Source organism: Elaeis guineensis, chromosome 6, assembly GCF_000442705.2.
Source record: "Elaeis guineensis isolate ETL-2024a chromosome 6, EG11, whole genome shotgun sequence".
Classification (NCBI taxonomy): Eukaryota; Viridiplantae; Streptophyta; class Magnoliopsida; order Arecales; family Arecaceae; genus Elaeis; species Elaeis guineensis.
This window is the reverse complement of record NC_025998.2, coordinates 31,314,462-31,340,511: the sequence shown is the minus strand read 5'-3', so window position 1 is coordinate 31,340,511 and position 26,050 is coordinate 31,314,462. Positions and strand designations below refer to the sequence as shown.

General features: G+C 37.2%; 1 pseudogene; it reads left to right on the top strand.

Moving 5' to 3' along the window:
- LOC140858779 (uncharacterized) overlaps nucleotides 1-22,311 on the top strand; it is a 49,755-nt pseudogene extending 27,444 nt beyond the window's left edge.
- The last annotated feature ends 3,739 nt before the right edge of the window (nucleotides 22,312-26,050 follow it).

The following is a 26,050-nucleotide window of genomic DNA, read 5'->3' as shown; positions in this document are numbered from 1 at the left end:
TTCAGAGATTTTTCGAGACCGGAAAGCTTATCTGGCTATGAAACTTTTGCTTGCTATCATCCTGGGGCTAAGGGGAGAATGGAGTTTTGATGTGAAGGGAGATGGTGGAGGTGTGGAGGGAAAATGGCATGAGGATGGCTATGGTTTTTAGATGGAGAAGAATGATGATGGCATGGAGAAGGAAGGTGAATGGTGGTGGCCGGATAGAACAAAAAAAAAAAAAAAATCTTCCCTATGGCCCCTCTAGATAGGGTTCAAACCGCGTAGCGTCGTTTCTCTGTCCGCACCCAAGGCGTGTCGCGTGGGCTCATCCGCCGTTTGAAACAGTGTCCCAGACTTTCGTGCTGCATCCACATGAATCCCATGTTTAGCACCGTTTGAAACCGCTTGCAACCGTGCCCCATGCGCTTGAATGCCTGACAATCCCATTTGAATTCCACTAAAGTGCTCGCCCCACAGTCCGACGCCATCCACGAACCCATATGCTCGTCAGGCCCTGTTTGAATCTGCACCCAGCACGTTTAAATCGTGTGAGGACCCTGCGTGAAGATCGCCAAACACTTTCCAGGCCAGCTCTTCTGCGCGTGTACCTTGGCAAGCCCCTGCTTTCACGTTCGTGCCCACAGCATCAGCTGCCGCGCCTCCTGTGGGTCCAGCTCGACAGCTTCCTCTTGCTTGGTACCATACGTTCCCATCCAAATGCCTCCACTGGGTTCCTACTTCCGTGAGCCAGCCCTCCTTTATTTTGCCTCTGTAAGGGTGCCCAAGCCAAGCCGCGCCCAACATCTATTTCTTGCACAGCACGTGGATCCAACGCATGTCCTATGCATAGCTTCATGCTCCCAGAATATCCATCTTGTGGGTCCCCTCCTCTTTTAAGCTCTCATGTGCTCCACTTCATGCATGCACAGCCCAGCGTGAATCCCCTCTACCTTGTGCACCACACCATTAGTTTGCTTTTCTGTGAGCCATAAACCACCATGCACCTATGGACTGCTATGAATCATGTGAAGACCTGGTCCATCATGGACTATATTATGGACCTCCTTTTGAATTTTATTTTGAACTTGAGTTAGACTTAATTTTGGGCATTACTTGAGCTTCGACTCAATTTTTTAATTATTTATAAAAGTAGTTACAAAGCATCAAATTCAAATTACTATAATTTAAATAACATAAAATTTAATATTTCTAATATCTTTTTTCATGTATTGATCACACCTAACTTGAACTTTTGCTCGTCTTCGAGTAAAATAGAAAAATAGTAATGTGTACTAACTCGTCCTTGAAGTGAAAGTTATCTTGACAGTTCTAAAATCAGTTGATACCCGACTAGATTATCAAAGAGATATTTTATCGAATTATCAATTCTACCCATTCAGTGGTCGAGTAAAGTCCATAAAAATTCTTTCTTTCACCAACTTTCCATCTCACTCTTTAAGTCCTCAAACTTGCTGTGGGCTTGGTGTAGTATTTTCTTGCAGTTTAGTCTCCTTATTCTCTCTCTCTTTTTTTTGGAGAATAATTTTTTTATATATATAGTCAGTGCAATGTCCTAACCTCTTAAGCTTTTTAGTTGATCCTTGTAACGAGCTTTAGGCCAATGATTTTCAAACCAGTTGACTTTAGGGTATTAGGTGTAGAACACCCCTTAGGCTTACTGACTCGAGTCAAAAAGACTACAAGTTAAGACCGACTCTATAGGAGATTTTTTTCGCATTCTTACTTTTTGATGCAAACAACAACGCTTACTTAGGCGTAGGGGCCTGGTTACTCAGTGAGAGATACTAAAAATCTATTAATTTAAATAGACTTTAAGATGGACTTTATACACACTTAGATTTTTCCACTTAGACCCTCATAAAGTAGAGTCTTTATTGAGATCATTGGGCCGAAGGTTTTGGAATTACTCTAAAATTTACTCTGGTCCAAACCCTCCCATTTAATGGGACTTCCTTAATAATTTACCCCTCAATATCTCTTAAAATTATCTAAATCGTTGATCATTCATCAAGTAGAATATTTGATTGACTTCAAATCGAGATAAAATCTGATATACAAAACTGATCATGGTCATACTTGAAGACTTGATTAATTTAATTGATTATTCAATTATTCTCCCTCCAACTTTATTTTCATTGTCCCCAATGGAAGAAGAGAACAATAGAGTAGAATAAAATTGCAAGGAGGGATACCACCTGGATTTGATGTGCTCGTTTATTGGTGGGTGAAAGGTTCTTCCTTTGTGGGTGTGATTTGCTTGTGACTCCATCTGGGTCTTAGATGGAATGCTCCCCCCAACTTCAATGAGTGTCCTTCTTGGATTTTTCTATGAAAATAAATTAGATAATTGAAAGAAATGTATAAATTGGGTTGCCTCCCAAGAGCACTTAGTTTAAAATCTTCAGCCAGACTGTACTGAGTATCATCACGGTACTGGATCCACTAGATTAACAGATTCAATTAATTTTTCATTACTAATTCCATTTATATAAGGTTTCAATCACTGGCTATTCACCTTAAAGATGTTCCCCTATTTAGGATCTCCAAGTTCTACAGCTCCATGGGGAAGTACTTGAGACACAACAAAGGGTCCATCCCAAGATGAACGAAATTTATCAGGGAAAAGATGCGACCTAGAATTGAAGAGTCATACTTTCTGATTGGGCTCAAATATTTTTCGTGCAATGAATTTATCGTGGTATGCTTTAGTTCAAGTTTTATAAATTTTAATACTTTCATATACTTCATTGCGTAGCTCTTCTAATTTATTTAATTACAGTCTCCTATTAGAACCTATATTTTTTATATCAAAATTAAATTTTCATATAGCCTAAAATGCATGGTGTTCCAATTCGACCGACAGATGACAAGCTTTTTTGAATACAAGCGGATAAGGAGACATTCAATATGGATGTTTTAAAGGCAACACGGTAGGCCCATAGTGCATCGTCTAATCACATAAATCAATCCTTTCTATCAGGCTTGACCGTCTTCTCTAAAATATGTTTGATCTCCCTATTAGAGATCTCTACTTGGCCACTTGTTTAGGAGTGATATAGTGTGGCAACTTTATAGGTTATCCCATATTTTTTTATTAAAATTTTAAAATATCTATTTGTGAGTGTGTACCCTCGTCGCTTATGATGGCTCTTAGGCATCCAAACCGACTAAAGATGTCATGCTGAATGAACCTGATCATGACTTTATGATCATTGGTTCGGGTTGCCACAGTCTCTATCCATTTAGAGACATAATCTACAGCCACTAGAATATATTCGAGCCTATGAGAAACTGAAAACGGTCCCATGAAATTTATTCTCTAAACATCTAAAATTTTTACTATTAAAATTGGGGTTAGTGGCATCATATCCTTCCTGAATATGTTTCCTATCTATTGGCACCTTAGGCAGCTACAACTAAAGTTATGTATATCTTTGAATAATGTTGGCTAGTAGAACCCGCTTTGCAGCACTTTTGCTGTAGTCTTCTTCCCACTGAAATATCCCTCACATGCTAGAGAGTGGCAGAATGTGAGAATATTTTGAAACTCACTCTTGGGAACACACCAATGGATCACCTGGTCATGGCAGTGTTTGAATAGTTCAGGTTCCTCCCAAAAGTAGTGTTTAACTTGTGAGAAGAATCGGTCCTTCTCCTATTTTGACCAATGGAAGGGGATTTGTCCTGTGGCCAGGTAATTGACACTGTGGCCAAACCACGGAGGTTAATTAGAGGAGATTGTAAAAAATTGTTCATCAAAAAATTTCTCTTTAACCTCATCGGTACCTTTTGTATGTTTGACTAAAATCTTAGAAATATGATCTACTACCATATTTTCAGAATCTTCTTATCTTTAATTTTTAAATCAAAATCTTGAAGAAGAAGAATCCATCTGATCAACCTAGGCTTCGTATCTTTCTTAGATAGCAAGTGTTTTAATGTCAAATGATCAGAGTAGACTAGAACCTTAGACCTTAAAAGATATGATCAAAATTTATCTAGGGTGAACACTACAGCTAATAACTCTTTTTCAGTAGTAGTATAATTCGATTGGACATCTGAAAGGGTTTTACTAGCATAATAGATCATGTGTGGTTCTTTATTAATTTTTTATCCTAGCACTGCACCAATTGCGAAATCAAATGCATCACATAATCTCAAAGGAAAAGGACCAATTAGGGGGCTTAATAATTGGTACCGTCGTCAGGGCTACATGAAGTGTACGAAAGGATTTAAGGCAATCGTCATCAAAGACAAAAGGGGTTTCCTTGGCAAGCAAATTGCATAAGGGTCTATAGATTTTTCTAAAATCTTTGATGAATCTTCTATAAAACCCAGCATGGCCGAGAAAAGATCATATTTGTTTGACTGAAGTTAGGGGTGGGAGTTTTGAGATTACTTCCACTTTAGCTTTATCTACTTCAATTCTCCTTTCAAAAACTATGTGGCCTAGCACAATCCCTTCTCGGACCATAAAATGACTCTTTTCCCAATTTAGCACTAAATTTGTTTGGATACATTGTTTTACTACTTTAGCTAGGTTATTGAGACAATCCTTGAAAGTGGTCCTGAATATTGAGAAATCATCCATGAATACTTCTAAAAATTTATCCACCATGTCTGAGAAAATGGCCAATATGCATCACTGGAATGTAGCGGGCACATTACAAAGCCCAAATAGCATATGCCAGAAAGCAAATATTCCATAGGGACAAGTGAAGGTGGTTTTCTCCTGATCTTCAGGAAACACAGGTATTTGATTATATCCTGAATAAACATCTAGGAAGCAGAAAAAGTACTGACCCACTAACTGTCCTAGGATTTGATCAATAAAGGATAATGAAAAATGGTCCTTCCTAGTAACATTATTCAATTTGTTATAATCTATGCAGACTCGCCAATCAGTTGTTGTACGAGTTAGGAGTAATTCATCTTCTTCATTCTCTACCACCATAATATCTAATTTCTTAGGTACTACTTGGATGGGACTGACCCATTTACTATCTGAAATCGGATAAATAATCCCTACATCTAATGACTTCACTACTTCTTTCTTTACAACCTCCCTCATATTAGGATTAAGTCTCCTCTGCATGTCTCTATAGGATATGGCATTTTCCTCACAGTAAATGTGGTGCATGTAGATGGAGGGGTCAATGCCTTTCAGATCGGCAATCGACCATCCAACGGCCTCTTTATGTTCTTTGAGCACCCCTACAAGTTGGTCTTCCTGGTCAGTGGTTAGGCCAAATGCAATAATCACTGGGAGGGTATCATTGGATCTGAGAAATAAATATTTCAGCGTGACAGAAGAGGCTTTAGCTCTAGGGTAGGTGGTGCTTCTAAGGATGGTACTAGCGGGCTCGATTGAGTTGGTAATTGCTCATATTTTATAGTCCAAAGAGAAGTAGTACTAAAATTAGGAGATTCTAGCAAAGCATGTACTTCTTCAGTGTATCCATCGATATCAAAATTATCCACTCCAAAATGTGTTAGGCATGCCTGTAAAGGATCTGAGTTGAGCAAGGCAGGGACTTTATCTTCTATAACTTCCTCTAGCATGTTGATCTCGTTATGATCGTATGTAGGTGGTCCTTGAGATGTATTGAAAATATTCAACCTCAGCTTCTTGTTTTCGAAAGATATATCCATAACCCCATCCTATAATTTATATAGGCATTAGTGGTTGCTAAGAAGGGTCTACTTAGGATGATTGGTATTTGGCTGGGATTGCTGTCAGATTTTATATCCAATATAAGAAAGTCAACAGAAAAATAGAATTTATCTATTTTCACCAACACATCTTCCAGCATTCTATAAGGTACCTTAATGGATCGGTCTACTAGTTGTAAGGTCACCATCATTGGTTTTAACTCTCCAAATCTAAATAGATCATATACAGAGCTTGAGAAAAGATTGACACCTGCACCCAAATCTAATAATACCTTCTTAATCATGAGGTCCCCTATGACGCAGGATATAATTGGGGTACCTGGATCCTTAAGTTTGGATGGAGAAATTTGCTAAAAAATTGAGTTGGCCTACTCAGTTAGGTGAACTTTTCTTGATATCTGTACCTTAGATTTTCATTTCTATAGGCACAGGTCTTTTAAAAATTTGGCATAGGTCGGGACTTGCTTAATGGCATCAAGAAGAGGTAAGTTTATCTGGAGCTATTTAAATAGTTTCAGTATTTCATTCATTTTTATACCCTTTTTATCAAGAGGTAGAGGGGATTCTAAAGCATTGGGAAATGGAGCTTTATGTGCAGGTGCTAGGTTAACAGGTTCTTCTCTCTCTTTAGGTTTCTTTTTTTTTTGGTGTGGTTGGTATTGGTTGCTCTAGTTGTTGGGTTACTTTAGGTTGATTTAAGATTTTTCTGCTTCTAACGATCATAATCGATTTGACATATTTGGAAAAAGTTTCAAAACCAGTGGAGCTCTCGACCATGTACTACCTTTTTGGGTTACTGATGGACTGACTGGATAATTTGCCTTCCTACTGATGGATTGATTGGGTAATTTGCCTTCCTTCCTCCTACTGAAAGCTGTTGCTAGCTGACCTATCTAGGTCTCTAGCTTTGCTATTGATTGTGTATGGGAGTAAAGGAGTTGGATGTTCATTTTTAGTCCTTTAAGTGCTTGCAACACCTTTTCTTCGAAAGTCAAGCTGTGGGTACTCGGGGTGGGTTAAGGAGGGTTCTGGTATTGTGGCTGGGGTGGATGCTATAAGTCGCATCTGGGTAACTTGATCTTTGTTGCATCGGGAGAACCACTGGTTGTGATTTTCATGAGAAATTCGGATGGTTCCTCCATCCTAGGTTGTACGTATTAGAATAGGGGTTGTTCGTGCTAGAATAGAGGTTGTTCCCTGATCTATGAGTATTTTGGGCTTGATAGACTTGCTCTTGTATGTATTCAAGAAACTGTGGTGCAGCTGGATACTCACTCACAATGTGAGTGGGGCTCGAACATAATGCACATATATCTTGCATCTAACTAGACGGAGAAGAGAAATATCCTACACTTAATAATCGATCTAACTTTTGGATAATTCATCTACCTTATGATGGATATCTATGGAGTTTCCTACTTCATAGACTCCACCCCTTTTTGGGTTTAACATGGATTTATCTCTAGTAGAGGAAGACATGATATAATAAATTTTTACTTAAAGTTTCAAACAATTGCCATGCATCATTTTCACTTTTGAGCATAAATGTCCCACCGCATGATGCATCGACCATTTATCGATGTCTTTCAGATAGCCCATCATAAAAATATTGGACTAACTGCCACTTGGGTATAGCATAGTGGAGATATTTTCTACTAAGGTCCTTTAACCTCTCTCATGTTTCATAGAATATTTCTCTATCTAATTGGAAAAAAAATTAGTTATGGCTTTTCTTGTTTGATTAGTTTTTTCTATAGAAAAATATTTCTTAAGAAACTTCCCTTGGAGTTGGTCCCAGATTGATATAGTCATGGAATCTAAAATATGTAGCTAGTATTTGGCTTTGTCCTAAAGTAAAAAAGAAAATAATTTAAATCTAAGGGCATCATCGAAGAAGTTGTGAATCTCGACAGTTGAGCATATCTCAAAAAATTTGTCAAGATGTTTATAAGGGTCCTCGTTATTAAGTCCATTAAATGAGGATAACATTTGGATTATACTAGACTTAATTTTATATTGGATGGCTTCTATAGAGGGCACTTGAATACAAAGAGCATAGGTATATATGGAAGAAGTAAAGTACTCTTTCAACTACCTAGGTGGATAATTCTCCTAATTTCGATCCTTGTGTCTATGTCTGTTGGCTCTAAAGGTTCTTTCTATTTCTGGATTAAAAGATTAGATTTTTGATCATGACAATCTATGACCAAGCATATATCTTACAATTATACCTTAGAGCAAACACAAAAAATTTCAATTTTTTATAGATTTATTTTTAATAAAATGAGAGAAGAGTGAAAGAAGTCTAAAGAGAGAAGAGCCTAAGAGTCCTTAATCTAAGAAGAGAAAAGAGTTTTTTTTTTTTGTAAATTTGTCAAACACTTACTCAATCAAATTTTTATCCTAGGTTATCCTAAATTTAAACAGCTTCTAACTGCCATTGCCGTCTTGGAGCCCTCCAAGTTAAAAACTAACTAGCTAACTAGTCAGATAAAGATAATATTAGTGAGAGGTTCTCCGTGCTTTCGCAATGGACCTAATTAGAAAACCACCTTTCTTCAGGCTTTTGTTCCTGAACTTCTTTCCTAGACATCAGTCAACTAGCCAATCCTGATCTGATCCAACTCTTTCGGGTGCCTTGTCCTAGTGAGCTCGAACACCTTAGTGGTCAATGTCTAATTACTTTTAAGTTAGGTTTGAGTATGCAAGATGAAAATTATAGTTTATAGGCTAAGAAAGGATGATGAAATCTTTACCTTATCTGATTAATAGGTTAATGCCATTAAGGTTAATTATGGATATGAGATGCAAAAATAAAGATGTCCCAGCTTCATGATTAGCACACAATCAAGAATAAATTAAATTAATTTGTTTCTCTTTTTAGATTTTATGGTTAAGTCCTTAATTTCCTAAATAGCTCATGAGGTATAAGTATAATTTTTTTTTTGATTTTTTTAAACTCAAAAGCAACTATGCTGGAATCTCCAACAATGGCGTCAAAATTTGATCACTGGTTGTAAGATAGTCAAAAATAAATCACTAATTTACTACTATGTAGATAGTGCAAGTCCGGTTCGTATCCACAGAAATTGTGGATTGAGTTACATTCGAGTATTAGAATTAAAGAAGAACTAAAATTGGTTGATGACTAAAATAATGTTAACAAAACTAAAAGAAATTGAATGCTAACAGAAAAGTATGTCAAGAATTGGAGAAATATCTTGGGATTTTACCTGGTTATCTGGCAAACAGTTAATACTCTTCTACTATGCAATCAATCTATATGCCACCTATCAAGATATAACCTGTTTGGTGAGAGCACGGCCCATATCCATTGGATCACGATCCATATTTTTGAAGTATAGGCTAGTCAAGATAAGATGCATACAAAGTAAGAAAGAATCATATTTAAAAATAATTTATCCCAAGAGTATGAACCATATCCATAGATCACAACTCGTTCCAAGAGTATAGATTATTCTAAATATGATTTCAGATAAGAAAAATATAAACAAATTGAAAGTAGATCTTTTATTTCATAGAAAGAAAAGGTACAAAAAAAATAAATCAAGAACACCACTACTTGTTACAAGCGTTTCAGGGATTTTTCGAGACAGAAAGGCTTATCCGACCATGAAACTCTTGCTTGCTATCATCCTGGGTCGAGGGGAGAACGGAATTTTGGTGTGGAGGGAGATGGTGGAGGTGTGGAGGGAAAGTGGTGTAAGGATGGCTATGATTTCTAGATGGACAAGAATAATAATGGCGTGGAGAAGGATGGTGAACGATGGTGGCCGGATGAAAGGAAAAAAATAATCTCCCCTATCCTCTACCAGATGTCCCCTTTAAATAAGGCTCCAAACCGCATAGCATCATTTTTTTGTTCCACATCCAAGGTGTGTCATGTGGGCTCATTTGTCGTTTGAAATAGTGGTCCAGACTTCCGTGCCACATCCACATGAATCTCGCATTTAGGTATCGCTTGCAACCATGCCCCATGCTGCCATGCGCTTGAATTCCACATGATAATCCTATTTGAATTCCACTGAAGTGCTCGCTCCACTCGGTCCCATGCCATCCATGTGCCCCTATGCTCGTCAGGCCCTGTTTGAATCTGCACCCGGCATGTTTAAATCGCATGAGGACCCTGCGCGAAGCCCACCAAACACTTTTCAAACCCATCTTTTTTTAGAAATGGCAAAATCGATCTGATCCGATAGGTATGCATCGTATTCAAATCCAATCAAATCTGAAAAATAGAATTTGATCGGATTTGAATTTAGATTTAGATAAAATTCGAAAACTGTAGCACGGGTATGAGAAGGATATGGATAGTGCTGTTTTCTATCCAAACCCAAATCCAAACCTGAACCAAACCTACAGATATAGATAATACCCGAACCTATATCCAAATATATATGTTTATAATTCCATTTTGATAATTCTATTTTGTTTGATAATATGCATAAAATTATTTTGATTATTTATATGTTCTATATTGAATTATAATTCTATTTCTATGTTTGATTTCTATAAATTTGGACTTATAAATTATGTTCTATGTTGAATTGTAATTTTATTTTGATCGATAATATGTATAAAATTATTTTGATTGTTTATTTTTTTTAGATATGGGATAGGCATGGGGTGGGTATAGGTTAGGTATGGAGAAATAGATTATCTGTGGGTATCTCCGAATCCATTGAGTATGAGGATGTATCTTTTCTTACTCGATCAGATATCGGATAAGATTTAAATATAAAATATTAAATTTAAATTTAAAAATAAATAGTACAATATTCAATTCAAATTCTACCCATTATCATTCCTACTCTTTTTCGTGGGTACCTTGGCAAGCCCCTGCTTTCGCGTTCGTGCCCACAGCGCTAGCTGCCACACCTCCTATGGGTCCAGCTCGATAGCTTCCGCTTGCTTGGTCCCACATGTTCACATCCAAATGCCTCCACTGGGTTCCTATTTTTGTGAGCCAGCCCTCCTTTATTTTGCCTCTAAGAGCGTGGCCAAGCCAAGCCGTGCCCAAATCCATTTCTTTCAAGGCACATGGATCCAATGCACGTCCTATGCATAGCTTCATACTCCCAGTTTTGCCAGGATGTCCATCTTGTGGGTTCCCTCCTCTTTTAAGCCCTCACGTGCTCCACTTCATGCATGCACACAGCATGGATCTCCTCTACCTTGTGCACCACACCACTAGTTTGCTTTCCTGTGAGCCATAGACCACCATGCACCTATGGACTGTTATGAACCATGTGAAGACTTGGTCCACCATGGATCATATAGACTTCCTTTTGAACTTTATTTTGAGCTGGAGTTAGGCTTGATTTTAGGCATTACTTGGACTTGGACTCAATCTCCTAATTACCTACAAAAATGATTACGAAGCATCAAATTCAAACTATTATAAATTAATAATATAAAATTTAATACTTCTAATATCCTATTTCATGTATCGATCACCTGCATCTTGTTGAGACTCACAACAGAAGAACCGAGCTACACGATAACTGTACCTCGGGGTTCAATATTTTATTCTACTGGATTGTCACTACATAAAGTTAGATGTCACTGATGGATTGTGAGATTTGTCGAGTATCGTCTTGATGATCGATGATCTTTGATAGATAGAGTTGAAATTATTCCAACTCATCGAAAGGAGTTTCGATAATATTGTGATAGAAATTATAATATATCTCACTACCAGATAGAATAGAACCTATGGAATCACACATACAAGAGGTCTTTATCCGATCAGATGGTTGATTAGTGTTTATGAATCGTTGTTGGGTTTAATCATCAATGTGATTGATGACTAATCCAGTGCAAGTGTTGCCGTAAAACAATTCGCTAAGATTTAGTGAATTGTGGGAGAATTAATTTGTAATTAGATTGTAATAGGATTTAATTTGATTGAGCAATGGGGTTAGAATTAAATTTAATTGAATTAGATTCAATTTAATTTAATTCGGATTTGATTGGATCAAGCCCTATTGATTATGATATAACCTTATATCCAAGAAATCTATCACTAGTTTGATGGGGTTTAATCTAACTAACTTTCTAATTGAATTTCTAATTGGACTAGGACCAAATTAATTAATTTTTTATAACTAATTTCTAAGTTAGCTAGGATTGGTCAAAGAATTGTAAACCAAGAAACCCTTTCCTTCCTAACCGCCCACCCTATTCCACGCAAACTTCAGATGCCCCTTTATTTCTTCACGTGAAATCAGATTTCCACGAGGAATGTCCATGCCAACACCCTCCATGGGTCCCTACTTATCCCCTTTTAGATCAGGTTTAATTTGAATTTAAATTAGTTTAAGTTTGAATGAAAATCAATGCCCTAATTTGGTTAGGTTTTAAACTTTCAAACCTAGTCATATTATAACTACTTCGGCGCCAATTTAAAGTGGGGTGTGGGGCGTGTAATAAGAAAGAGAGATCAGGTTTTATCATGAAAAACTAGTAGAGTGTCTGTGAGAAAATTAAGAGAGGGGTGGTGGAACTTCTTAGTGCATGAGAAAAGAGGAGAGGGTCTCCTCTTGTTGGCTGATTTCTCTACGACTTCCTCCTACTTTATTGGTGTGGGATTTTTGGGAAGAGAGAAAAAGAGAAAAAAGGATTTTCTCATAGGTTCCTTTCTTCCTTCTCCACATATTATTCCTCCTATATTCCTTCTTTTCTCTAGAGAGTTTGAGAGATTCTGGAAAGGATTTGAATCAACTATCAAAAAGATATCTTCTGCAAGAAAGCTAGCACCCCAGTGAAGACATAATCCTCTGATCAAATCAAAGACTTTGTGTGGATATCCGTAGAGACTGGATATGTGTACGACTGACGAAGACCTCATCAGATTATCACGATCGTTAGATTACGATGAAAAACTATCCATGCAAAGGTATTGAGATCTGATCTTGGATTTTTATTTTTAATTTAAATCTGATTTTATTTTTGTGATAATCTGGTCTATTGGACCTAAAGCCCACTAAGCCCATCGAGAAAAAAAAAAGGGGAAGAAGACTCCCGATCGAAGTCTTCTCCTTCTCCGATTCCGATTGGAATCGAAGTCCTAGGGCCATTGAAGGACCCTAGGATGAGCCCTATAAGAACCCCCCTCCTCTCCTCTAAGAAAACATAGTAATCACCAACGATCGTCGGTGTTCCTCTCTGATTTTTTTGATTGAAACTGCGGCCCCTCGACCCATGCTCGCCGTAATTTCTCACCGGTGGGGGTCATCGGAGGCTGAGGTAAGTCCTTCTTCCTCTTCCTCTCTTCTCTCCCTTCTTTTCCATGACTGTAGGCATGACTACCGATAACAGGAGTCATCAGATTTCGTCAGAAAAGGAAGCTCTGTTCGGCCTCTCCCTTTCCCCTGATTTTTGGCACCAACGGTCACCACTGACCATCGACTTTGGCCTCTCCGAGCTCGGGAGGGTTGCCCCTTGCTGCCGGCCACCGTCGGATGAGGTACAACCGTGATTGGCCGATCAAAGGCAAAGGACCTCTAGGTCCCCTGTTCCGGCCAAAGAAGGCCACGGGAAAAAGAAAAGAAAAGAAAAAGAAAAGAAAAAGAAAAGAAAAGAAAAAGAAAAGAAAAAAATAATAAAATAAATAAAATTTTTATGATTAAGTCTAAACCATTTTTTTCTCTCTTTAGAATTGGACTTTCTCTCTCTAAAAATTTTCTCTCTATAAAAATTTTCTCTCTCTAAGAAGTCCTATGGATCTCCTATTAGGCCATCTTCTCCACTCTTAGGGACCTATGATCTTAAATCGATTTAGAGCCGAAAGGGAGGATTTATTAGATTGATCATCAAGTCGGTCATCTTCTTATATTATGTAATTTTATATATGAAATAAAATTTAATGATAATTTAATATTTTAAATAAGACTGTCTGATTCATTTAAAGAAGATTAAAAGGTCTAAGACAATCGAGGTATGTAGATCTTACGTTCCTTATTTATTTTTAAATCTCCATGATTTTCATGCATAAGATCTCTTATTGATGAAGTCATATTTTTTGTAAAATAAGGATCAGCATATGTGATATGAAAAAGTATATTTTATTACGAGCATTGATTGCATGAATGTATTTTATAAAAAGTTGCATGATTATGAAGCATAAGATTTTATTATTTTCCATCTATGTATATATATGTTTTAAGAAAAAGATACAAAGATTTCAAAGGCTCTCAGATAGCTATAAACGAATCTCTTCGAGAAGGTCGATATTCAGAGCTAGCATCCACACGAAACATGGCCCTGCCAGTGGGTCTAAAGTTGGTACATGAATTAAGAACTCTGTCGATTAAGAAATATGACCCTGTCACGGGTATAATAGTGACCTTAGCACAAACATCTGTGAGCAATTTTTTTGAAACATGACACGGATACATGACAAAAATGATTTATGATTCATGATTGTGAAATATACATAATTTATGCATGTATGATGAGCTTATAACTTATTTTATTACATGCTCTATGAAATATTTATTTTTATAATAATTATTATTTATGAAATAATGCATTATCATAAGAAATTTTATGCTTGATCCGGTAAGAAAGTGGAAGTCTACTTACTGAGCTAGTGAAGCTCATATTCTTTTTATTTTCTTTTTCATGTACAGAGAAATAAAGCTAGGACTGGTAAAAAAAGAATCCAGGCTTAGGGATCGGCAAAGCAAGCTTGAAAATTTTGTACTAGGAATCCAGTTTATAAATTTTAAGGCTTGGATTATTTTATCTTTGAATTTAGATGCTCTGAACCAGTTTTGGTTTAATTAAATATTTGAATTGAACTTTATTATTACATTTATTTACGATGCACCTATTATTATATTTAAGAAGATAAATTTTGGCTTCGTGTTATCGCGGGCCTGTCCCTCGGTAGCATGACCGTGTTATGTCTCGGATTTGGGATGTGACATTTTATGGTATCAGAGCGATAGGTTTAATCATGGGTAGAACTTAAAACCTAACAGTGGGTAGTTAGGTTACGTATAGTTAGACTCTGACTTAAATTATTAACTGTACTACAGCTCTGTTATTAAAAAAAATATAATGATATTAGTATTTGACTAGGAAGCGATGAGCGACAGGGAGGGTGAGACCTTGGCAAATATGGCTGCTAGGACAAGAGGAGCAAGATTGACATCGCGGGGAGCTGCCAATCAACCAGTTGAGTGGGCTCCTGACGCACCGGCCACTCAGGCGGACATTGCTGGTGTATGTCAAGTGATAGCTTAGCTTATCCAGCAGTAGGCACAAACTGCTCCTCGACCTATATTATCTATGGAGTCATACTACGAGAGATTCAGAAGGCTCAACCCACCTCTATTTGAGGGTGGATCTGATCCTATGGCTGTAGAGACATGGATTCGAGAGATGGAGAAGATGTTTGATGCCCTGTAATATCCTAAGATTGTGAAGGTCAGATTAGTCGTTCCTATGTTAAAAGGGAATGCTGAGTTTTGGTGGACTGCAATAAAAGCTGCCTATGGGAATAATGATGATCAGCTCACTTGGGAAGAGTTCAAAGAGATATTTTATGATCAGTACTCCTCCGGAACAATGAGATTGGTAAAAGAAAATGAGTTTCTAGCCTTAAAGCAAAAGGATGATATGACAATGTTAGAATATGCTAACAAATTTAATGAGCTAGGCCGCTTCTGCCCCGAGCTTATGGAGTTCGAAAGGAGTAAAGCTAACAGATTCGAACAAGGTCTAAGATATGAAATTCGGTTCCGTCTGTCTTCTCATATTTTAAATAACTATAAGGACGTACTGGAGCGAGCTTTGAAAGTGAAGTCTGAATTGAAAAGAGCAGATCTAGAAAGAGGAGATAGGAAGAGACCTAGATCAGCAGAAGATCTAAAGGATCAGCAGGAAAATTTTAAAAATAATAACTCTGATAAGAAGAAAGAATCTATATCCTGCTCCTATTATGGAAAAAATCATAATGGACCTTATCTCAGGAGGATAGGAGCATGCTTCTTATATGGCGAGAAAGGACATATGGCTCGTGATTGCCCAAATAAGAAAAAAAATGACTCTAGACCTAACAAACCAGTCGATCAAAAATAGAAAGGAAATGCACGAGTGTTTGCTTTAAATCAACAGGAGGCCAATGTAAGTGATCAAGTGGTGACAGGTACTATCCCAGTCAATTCTATTCATGCTCGTGTGCTATTCGATTCCGGCTCTTCTCACTCTTTTATATCTCTCAAGTTTGCTACTTCTTTGAATTGTGTGCCTGAAAAACTAAATGAACCATTATATATTAGCACACTTTTTAAAAATATTATTGTTGCTAACATTATTTTTAAAAATTGTATAATCCAAATAGAAGAAAAAGAATTAGTAGTAGATTTGATTTAGTTAAATATGCATGATTTTGATATTATTCTTGAGATGAACTAGTTATTTTCGTACCATGCTCATATTGATTGTTTTAGAAAAAGAGTGATATTTCAAATTTTGGATGAATTACAATTCTTCTTTCAAGGCGAAGATCATAATACAGAATCCAAACAAACTTTGAGTATTATCTCAATCATGAATGCAAGAAAAGCTTTGAGGAAAGGATGCAAAGCATTTTTGGCCCATGTAGTGGATGTCGAGAAGGAAAAGATAAAGTTGGACGATATTCCAATTGTCAAAGAATTTTCTGATATTTTTTCAGATGAACTATCCAGACTGCCTCCAGATCGTGAGGTTGAATTTAAAATTGATATCACACCAGGGACCAGACCTATATCAAAACCTCCTTATCGGATGGCTCCCGTAGAATTACGAGAATTAAAGGATCAACTGCATGAACTTTTGAATAAAAAGTTTATCCAACCAAGTACATCACCCTAGGGAGCTCCTGTGTTATTTGTGAAAAAAAAAGATGGGAGCATGCGTTTATGAATTGACTATCAGAAGTTGAACAAGGTAACTATAAAGAATAAATATCCTCTTTCTCGGATAGATGACTTATTTGATCAACTTCAGGGTGCACAAGTTTTCTCCAAAATTGACTTACGATCAGGCTATTATCAACTAAGAATTAGAGATGAAGATGTACCTAAGACTGTATTTAGAACCAGGTATGGCCATTATGAATTTTTAGTAATGCCTTTTGGACTAACCAATGCACCGGCTGCTTTTATGGATATGATGAACAGGATTTTCAAGCCGTATCTGGATCAATTCATTGTTGTTTTTATTGATGATATCCTAATTTATTCTAAAAATATAGAGGAATATGAGAGACATTTAAGGATTGTGTTTCAGACCTTGAGAGAAGAGAAGCTCTTCGTCAAGCTTAGCAAGTGTGAGTTCTGGTTGGATAGTGTTGTCTTCCTCAGCCATGTAATATCTAAGGAAGGAATCTCAGTCGATCCAAAGAAGATAGAAGCCATGGTGAATTGGCATCATCCGACTAATGTGACGGAAGTTAGAAGCTTTTTAGGCTTGGCTGGTTATTATAGAAGATTCGTCAAGGGATTTTCTCAAATTGCAATTCCTCTAACCTGCTTAACTCAGAAATGAATAAAATTTGAATGGAGTAGTGAATGTGAGCAGAATTTTCAAGATCTGAAGTAACGATTGATATCTGTCCCAGTTCTTACTTTACCATCTAGTAATGGAGGATTTATCATTTATAGTGATGCTTCCAATAAGGGATTAGGTTGTGTATTGATGCAGAACGATAAAGTCATAGCTTATGCTTCTCGACAACTAAAAATCTATGAGTAGAATTATCCGACACATGATTTGGATTTAGCAGCTATTATTTTTACTTTAAAGATTTGGTGACATTATTTATATGGAGAATCTTATGAAATCTTTACTGATCATAAAAGCTTAAAATACTTATTTACTCAAAAAGAGCTGAATATGAGGCAAAGAAGGTGGCTTGAACTAGTAAAAGATTATGATCTAAATATTAAATATCATCCTGAAAAAGCCAATGTGGTGGCAGTGCACTTAGTAGGAAGTCTTAAGCAAATGTGATGACTCTGCTACCCTTTCAGCAACAAATTCTGAAGGATCTTGAAGATTTGCAAATTGAAGTGACTTGTACCGATGTTAAGAATGTGTTAGCCAATTTAATGGTACAACCAGCATTGATCGAACAGATAAAAGTGACCCAATAGAATGATGTTCATTTGTGTTAGTTTAAGAAGGACATGGAGAAAGGATTACGAACTGAGCTTAGGCTACATACAGATGGAACTCTTTATTTTGGAAACAGATTATGTATATCAGGAGATCCTGAACTAAAAAAGAAAATTTTGGAAGAAGCCCATAAATCTCGTTTCTCCTTTCATTCCAATAGTACAAAGATGTATAGAGATTTAAAATAATATTTTTGATGGAATGGAATGAAGCAGGAGATAGCTCGATTTATATCTCAATGCTTGTTATGCCAGCAAGTGAAAGCTAAACATCAAAGACCTGCTGGTTTGCTAAAACTATTAGAGATACCATAATAGAAATAGAAACATATCACGATGGATTTCGTTACAGGACTTTCAAGGACAGCAAGAAAAAATAATGCAGTGTGGGTGATTGTTGATCGACTTACTAAATCAGCTCACTTTCTATCTTTTCGAGTTGGTACTCCACTTGATAAGTTAGTCCGAATGTATATTGATAAAATTGTACTCCTGTATGGTGTTTCAATAAGTATTGTGTCTGATCGGGATCCACAATTTGTATCTAGATTTTGAAAAAATTTTCAAGATGCTTTGGGGATAGAATTGAGGCTTAGTATTGCTTTCCATCCCTAGACCGATGGCCAATCTGAAAGGATATTTCAAACTCTTGAGGATATGTCAAGAGCTTGTACTTTCGATTTTGGAGGACATTGGGATAATCATGTGACACTGATTGAATTTGCATATAACAACAGTTTTTATTCTAGTATCCGGATGGCACCCTATGAGGCCCTATATGGAAGAAAGTGTAGATCTCTTTTATATTGGAATGAAGTGGGTGAAAAAAAATTAATAGGTCCCGAGTTAGTTCAAGATGCTAGAGATAAAATTTATCTGATCAAGAGAAGACTCAAGGCAGTATAAGATAGACAGAAGAATTGGGCAGATAGAAAAAGAAGAGAATTAGAATTTCAGGTTGGTGAGCATGTTTTTCTAAAAGTATCACCTACTAAGGGTGTCATAAGATTTGGGAGACATGGCAAGCTGAGTCCGCGATATATTGGATCTTTTAAAATTTTAAATCGAGTAGGAGATGTTACTTACGAACTAACTTTACCATCAGATTTATCCAAAGTGCACAATATCTTTCATGTTTCATTACTGAGAAAGTTTGTACCTGATCCAAATAATGTGATAAAGTATGAGCCATTGCAAGTTCATGAAGACTTAACCTATGAAGAATTTTTTCTCAGAATTATTGATCAAAAAAAGCAAGTTCTAAGACGGCGCATCATTCCATATGGGAAGATTCATTGAAGTAATCATGAAGAGAGAGAGGCTACTTGGGAGTTTGAAGATGATATGAAGATGAGATATCCACACTTGTTTGAAAATGAAGGTATGTTAAATTTTGAAGATGAAATTTTTTTTTTAGGGGGGTAAAATGTGATAACCCAGCCCGTTGGGCCTAAAGCCCACTAAGCCCATCAAGAAAAAAAAAAGGGGAAGAAGACTCCCGATCGGAGTTTTCTCCTTCCCCGATTTCGATTGGAATTGAAGTCCTAGGGCCATTGAAGGACCCTAGGATGAGCCCTATAAGAACCCCCCTCCTCTCCTCTAAGAGAAGACATAGCAATCATTGATGATCGTCGGTATTCCTCTCTGATTTTCTCGATTGAAGCCGCGGCCCCTCGACCCGTGCTCGTTGTGATTTCTCATCGATGGGGGTCATCGAAGGCTGAGGTAAGTCCTTCTTCTCTTCCTCTCTTCTCTCCTTTCTTTCCCATGACTGTAGGCATGACTGCCAGCGACAGGAGTCGTCGGATTTTGTCAGAAAAGGAAGCTCTGTTCAGCCTCTCCCTTTCCCCTGATTTTTGGCACTGACGGTCACCACCGACCGTCGGCTTTGGCCTCTCCGACTCGAGAGGGTCGCCCCTTGCCGCCGGCCATCGTCGGGCGAGGTACGGCTGTGATCGGTTGGTCAAAGGCAAAGGACCGCTAGGTCCCCTGTTCCGGCCAAAGAAGGCCTCGGGAAAAAGAAAAGAAAAGAAAAAGAAAAGAAAAAAAAAGAAAAAAAATAAATAATAAAAAAATAATAAAATAAATACTTATGATTAAGTCTAAACCATTTTTTTCTCTCTAGAATTGGACTTTCTCTCTCTACTTTTTCTCTCTAAAAATTTTCTCTCTCTAAGAAGTCCTATGGATCTCCTATTAGGCCATCTTCTCCACTCCAAGGGACCTATGATCTTAAATCGATTTAGAGCCGAAAGGAGAGATTTATTAGACTGATCATCAAGTTGGTCATCTTCTTATATTATATAATTTTATATATGAAATAAAATTTAATGATGATTTAATATTTTAAATAAGACTGTCTGATTCATTTAAGAAAGATTAAAAGGTCTAAGACGATCGAGGTATGTAGATCTTACACTTCTTATTTATTTTTAAATCTTCATGATTTTCATGCATAAGATCTCTTATTGATGAAGTCATATTTTTCATAAAATAAAGATCAGCATATGTGATATGAAAAAGCATGTTTTATTACAAGCATTGGTTGCATGAATGTATTTTATAAAAAGTTGCATGATTATGAAGCATGAGATTTTATTATTTTCCATCTATGTATATATATGTTTTAAGAAAAAGATACAAAGATTTCAAAGACTCTCAGATAGCTATGAACGAATTTCTTCGGAAAGGTCGACATCCGGAGCTAGCATCCACATGAAACATGGCCCTACCAGCGGGTATAAAGTTGGCACATGAATTAAGAACTCTGTCGATTAAGAAATATGGCCCTGTCACGGGTATAATAGTGACCTTAGCACGAACATCTGTGAGCAATTTTTTTGAAACATGACATGAATACATGACAAAAATGATTTATGATTCATGATTGTGAAATATACATGATTTATGCATGCATGATGAGCTTATAACTTATTTTATTACATGCTCTATGAAATATTTATTTTCATAATAATTATTATTTATGAAATGATGCATTATCATAAGAAATTTTATGCTTGATCCAGTAAGAAAGCGAAAGTCTACTTACTGAGCTAGTGAAACTCATATTCTTTTTATTTTCCTTTTCATGTACAGAGAAATAAGGCTAGGACCGGTAAAAAGGGAATCCATGTTAGGAGATCGGCAAAGCAAGCTTGAAAATTTTGTACTAGGAATTCAATTTATGTTTATGAATTTTGAGGCTTGAATTATTTTATCTTTGAATTTAGATGCTCTGAACCAGTTTTAGTTTAATTAAATATTTGAATTGAATTTTATTATTACATTTATTTATGATGCACTTGTTATTATATTTAAGAAGATGAATTTTGGCTTCGTGTTATCGCAGGCCCATCCCTCGGTAGCATGGCCGTGCTATATCCCGAATTTGGAGCGTGATAATTTTAATATCTTAAAAGCATGTGATCGATCCTATTGTATATAGATTAGATCTACATCATGCATGTTAGATAGATTAAATTGTTTAATCTAGATCAGATTTTTATTCTGCTGTGTTCAGATCTTTAAAGTTAAAAATCTGCATACTCTGATTTTTGTATGCATGTCCCCAGATGTGCGACATCCTTCAGCTAATGTAGGAGAAGCTTCTTGGGTGTGGACTATAAGCCACATCCGAAATTGAGTCTCAGGCCAAACAATGCTATTGCAGAGATGTTGAGACCTAATTGCAATGGATTTGGATGAGATGAAATCAACAAGTGCATGACCAGTGAGGAGAGTACCTCCAAGGAATGGGTAAAATAAATTGGCATTATAAAATCTGTTCATTTTTCTTTGAAACCTTTCTTATATGTTTGTGTTGCCTTTTTTTTAAATGCAGGGTCAACCAAATACTCAAGTATGAGGAACAAGCCTTTCCCTCGCTTTGGGGACCTAACCAATGTCTTTAAGAGGGATCGTGCTACTGGGATAGGAGTAGAAGTACTTATAGATGCTATTAAAGAAATAGAGATGGAGGAGCAACAATATCTGCACACATTACGAACTATCAATGAGAGTTAAGACGAGGAGCAATTTTCATAGTCAGAATTTCACCATGTACACTTTCCAAATGGCTACTAATACTGAAGCTGTAGGTGTAAGTCGGCCAACCAAAACTAAGAAAGCTATGCATGAGGCACTTGAGATAGTGAGAAAGCTTACTTCTAAGATGTTTAAGCTAGAAAACCTAATGGTAACTATTGGGGACCATATTGGCAAATTGGCTTCATGTTTTAAGCATAGTGAGGTTGTAGATAGAAGAATGGCAGTGGTGTTTGAGATGATGATGGTGCAGGATCTCTCTCAATATGAGATTCTTAGGATGGGCAAAAAAATTGCTATAGATCCATTGGAGACCAATTATTTTTTTGGTCTTCCAGAGGACTATAGAAGGGCGTATGTTCTAACCCTTTGCTTGTCAAACTTTCAAAGTGGGATGTAACTAAGTTGTTATAGGCTTTGTGTATCTTTTTTGGACATTATGTATTGGGTACTTTTTGGTGTAGGTTGTGGATGTAAACACCACTTTTGGATCAAATACAAGTTTATGTTTTGGATGCTAATTGTTGTTTCTTGTTTCACAAGATGCAAGGTGGTTATTTGTATGGATTTGGATGGTTACTTGCATGGATGACATTGTTATTAATGTCCTCTTCATGAATTATTATTGCTCACTATCTTCATGATTTGGGTGGTTACTTGTATGGATGACAATTTATAGGTAAAGTTTACCAGTGGAATACCATGGCATTTGAATGGTATTTAATGAGTATTTCGTGTTCTCCCAAGTCCCAATTTTGACAGGTTACGATGCAGCTTGCTGGTTGCTAGGTCTTGGATTTCTGCAGCAACCCCACTTGAGAACTGCCTTATTGACAGTTCCTTTTTTTAGTTCATCATTGATACTTCCTTTGGATTTCTGCAGCACCTTCCATTGATGTAGCTGCATGTTTTGAGATCTTGTAATCCAACTACCTTGATTATTTCTAATTTGCCGGTCTTTTCTTCTTTCCAAGTAATCATTTCATTTAGTACTTGATATTATTTGCAATAACCTGAGTGATGTTAACTGAAGTGACCAGTAACAAGATTTAAGTAATATGTGCTTGACCAATAAACATAATCATTTTGTTTTCTCTATACTTATCAGGTAGCTATTCAAGATGTAGATGAGATGATTCTAAAACAAGTTCTTTCTGTTCCAAGTGTTGTAGTAGCCTCTCCTTTTGCGGTAATTTAACAATTGCATCTTCTCATCGTATTCACTTTCAGGTTACAATGTATTTAGTGCTTTGGCACCTCCTAGTACCTGGAGTACATTTGATTGATGACCATGTTCTTTGCTGATTATCCCAATTGATTGCAAACAAGATGATTAAGGGGAGCAAATCTAATCCTTGATCATCTAAACACTTCATCTACTTGATTTATCCTAAATTCGTAAGATATTTCATTTGTCCATGATATGGTAGAACTTCACTTTTTGTGTGTGAGTGCACGCGTGTTTTCCTATGATGTTGATCTTCTAGTCTGCCATTATCTTTGTGTTTTATTTTCTTTTATTTCCTTTTCTCTACTCAAAATGGTATTCCTATATTACCTTTATTGCTAATGAGTTGATTGACTATTATTTGAAATAGAGCCTGGATTAATATCATCACGAAATTGGAAGATTGGGACAACTATGTTGCTTGCATTGGTGAGAGAAGTGCTATGGCTGCAAGAGATTAGGGCTAAAGAATGTTTATTATCCAACAAACCCTGGTTTTGAAGGGTATGTCATATTTCTTATCACTCGTTGGTTAAAGTAGAGTGCTGCCTTGTAATGGCTGGTATCTGCCAGAATATGCCGGATATAGCATTGGGGCTTATGAGCCATAATAGGCCAAGTTTGTAAATGGAAAAACTCGATGGATAGAAACCTAATATATCATGAGGAACTCACGGAAATGGGACAGACTCATGAGGTTTACAGAGACGTACTTGAAGTTTGTGACGCCGAAGTTTCATTGATTATAACTTTCTTATGTAACACCTTAGCAACGTGACAAAGTGAATTTTATTATATAGTTGCTAATATGATTTATGTACAATGATAATGTATAAAATGAGATTTTTTTTTTTTAATGGAGGATGTAATAGATATTTTACATAGTTTTCTCAAGAAAATAAATGTTCAATCAAATATATGTCATTTTAGAATATGTCACTTTCTTATGATCAACCAAATATATCAAAATTATGTTTTTCAAATATCATATTTTTAGAAATCAGCTATCCAAAAAAAAAAAATATTTTAGGGAGCAAAAATTCTTCATGTGAACCAAATGAGCCCTTATAGGTGTATCTCTCTTTATCTATTAGGAGCTCTGTCTCTCTAAAAGCCTTTTAATCTTATCTGATCTCATACATTCAAGAATAGTATTCTTTGACTAGAAATGCTTGGTTGGTGGTAGCTAGCTAGCTATGGCATGGGTAATTTGGCGGCAAAGAAACTCTCCGGCATGTACTAAAATGGCATCAACCGTTACTATAGTAAAGCAGCCCATAACTTTCTTTCCCTCCAGGTTTTGGACTTAAGCAAGTGCTGAAGAAGAAGAGGAGAAGTTGCCTACCTCTCTAGCTAGCTTGGGTCATGATGGCAATGATCTGACCTAGATGAGGATGGGGGACTCGCATTAGATGGCTAAAGCTTTTTTTTTTTTTTTTGATGCAAGCAGGCTATTACACCATTCTAATATAAGTACAGCCCAGAGAATCAGAGTATAAAATATCTTGCAGGACCTGAGGGTAGTTATCACCTTCACGCCAGGTTCAATCTCTGATATACTCAGCAATAAAAGAGGCAGCCCAATCCACGGTGCTGTTCACCTCCCAGAATATGTACCGGACAAACGACGTGGTGGTGTGACGAAGAGACCTCCAGATATCGCAAAGCAGAGGATGGGTTTCCAAGTGCTTTGGCTTATTCCGAATCTAGCCAATGAATATGGCCAAGTCATCCTCGACGAAGATTCTCTTAGCTCGCAGCTTACGTCTCGCATAGATGATGCCCACCCAAACAGCATGGATCTCCACCCTAAGAATAAATGGGTCGAAAATATGAGATCCCCCAATAGCCAAAAGCCTGACGTTTGATCCCCGGATAATATAGGTTGCACCATCCCTGCCATTCTTGGCACTGTTATCAAAGTTGACCTTGACAAATCCCAAGGATGGGGACTCTCAGGAAATAAAAATAGTCCTCCAAGTCGCTACAAGCATAGCAAGGGGTCCCAGGAACTCGTGGCGTCAAGGGACATGGTGGTAGTATCAAAGTGGCAGTAGTACTCCTCAGGTAAGCAACAAGCTCTCTCCACCACCCATTGCATAGGCACAACCTTGGCTTCGAAAACCAAGCTATTCCTAGACAGCCAAATTTGATAGACGATGTAAGTCTAGTATCCCAAGGAGACCCCTCAATCATACTCTGATGGACCGCATCTATAAAGGACAAAAGCCATGGGCCACTATGAGCCCTCAGATATGCCCCCCATCATCCCCCAAATCAAACATGCCCTCGGGCAATGGAGCAAACAATGCTTCATCGACTCATCCTTCAGTCCGCAGATCGGATAGGTGATAGGAAGCTCCATGCCTCTATCTTTGAGAAGTGTCCGAGTAGATAGTTGATCCCAGATAACCTTTCAGAGAAAAAGTCTAACCCTGAGGTAGACAGTCGCATGCCAAATCCAAGCGGCCTCAATCTTCTTCTCCAGTACTGGCCTACTCATTGTAGCGAGGTCCCTAACAAGAACCTTAGGGCAACAAGACTGGCCCCATACCCTCAAGTCATGGTTTCGATGGATAGAAAGTGGAATGGCAAGAATCCTATTGGCCAATGAGTCTCCAAAAAGAGGGATGACATCCTAAGTCCTCCAACTCCTGCCATCAGCCATAATCAAGTCGTAAACCCATATATGATCGTCCACCTCCATGCTGACATAGGTCAGGCATTGTGATAGGGGCAGACTGGAAAGCCACATATCTCGACTAACATCAATCGAAGTTCCATCACCAATCTGCCATCTAACATGAGCTATCACCATAGGAGCGTGGATGTAGATCTCCTTTTAGATGAAGGAGCAAATATGACCACTTCGAATCTCAGACCCCTAGCTCCAAACCCCATATTGAGCTCT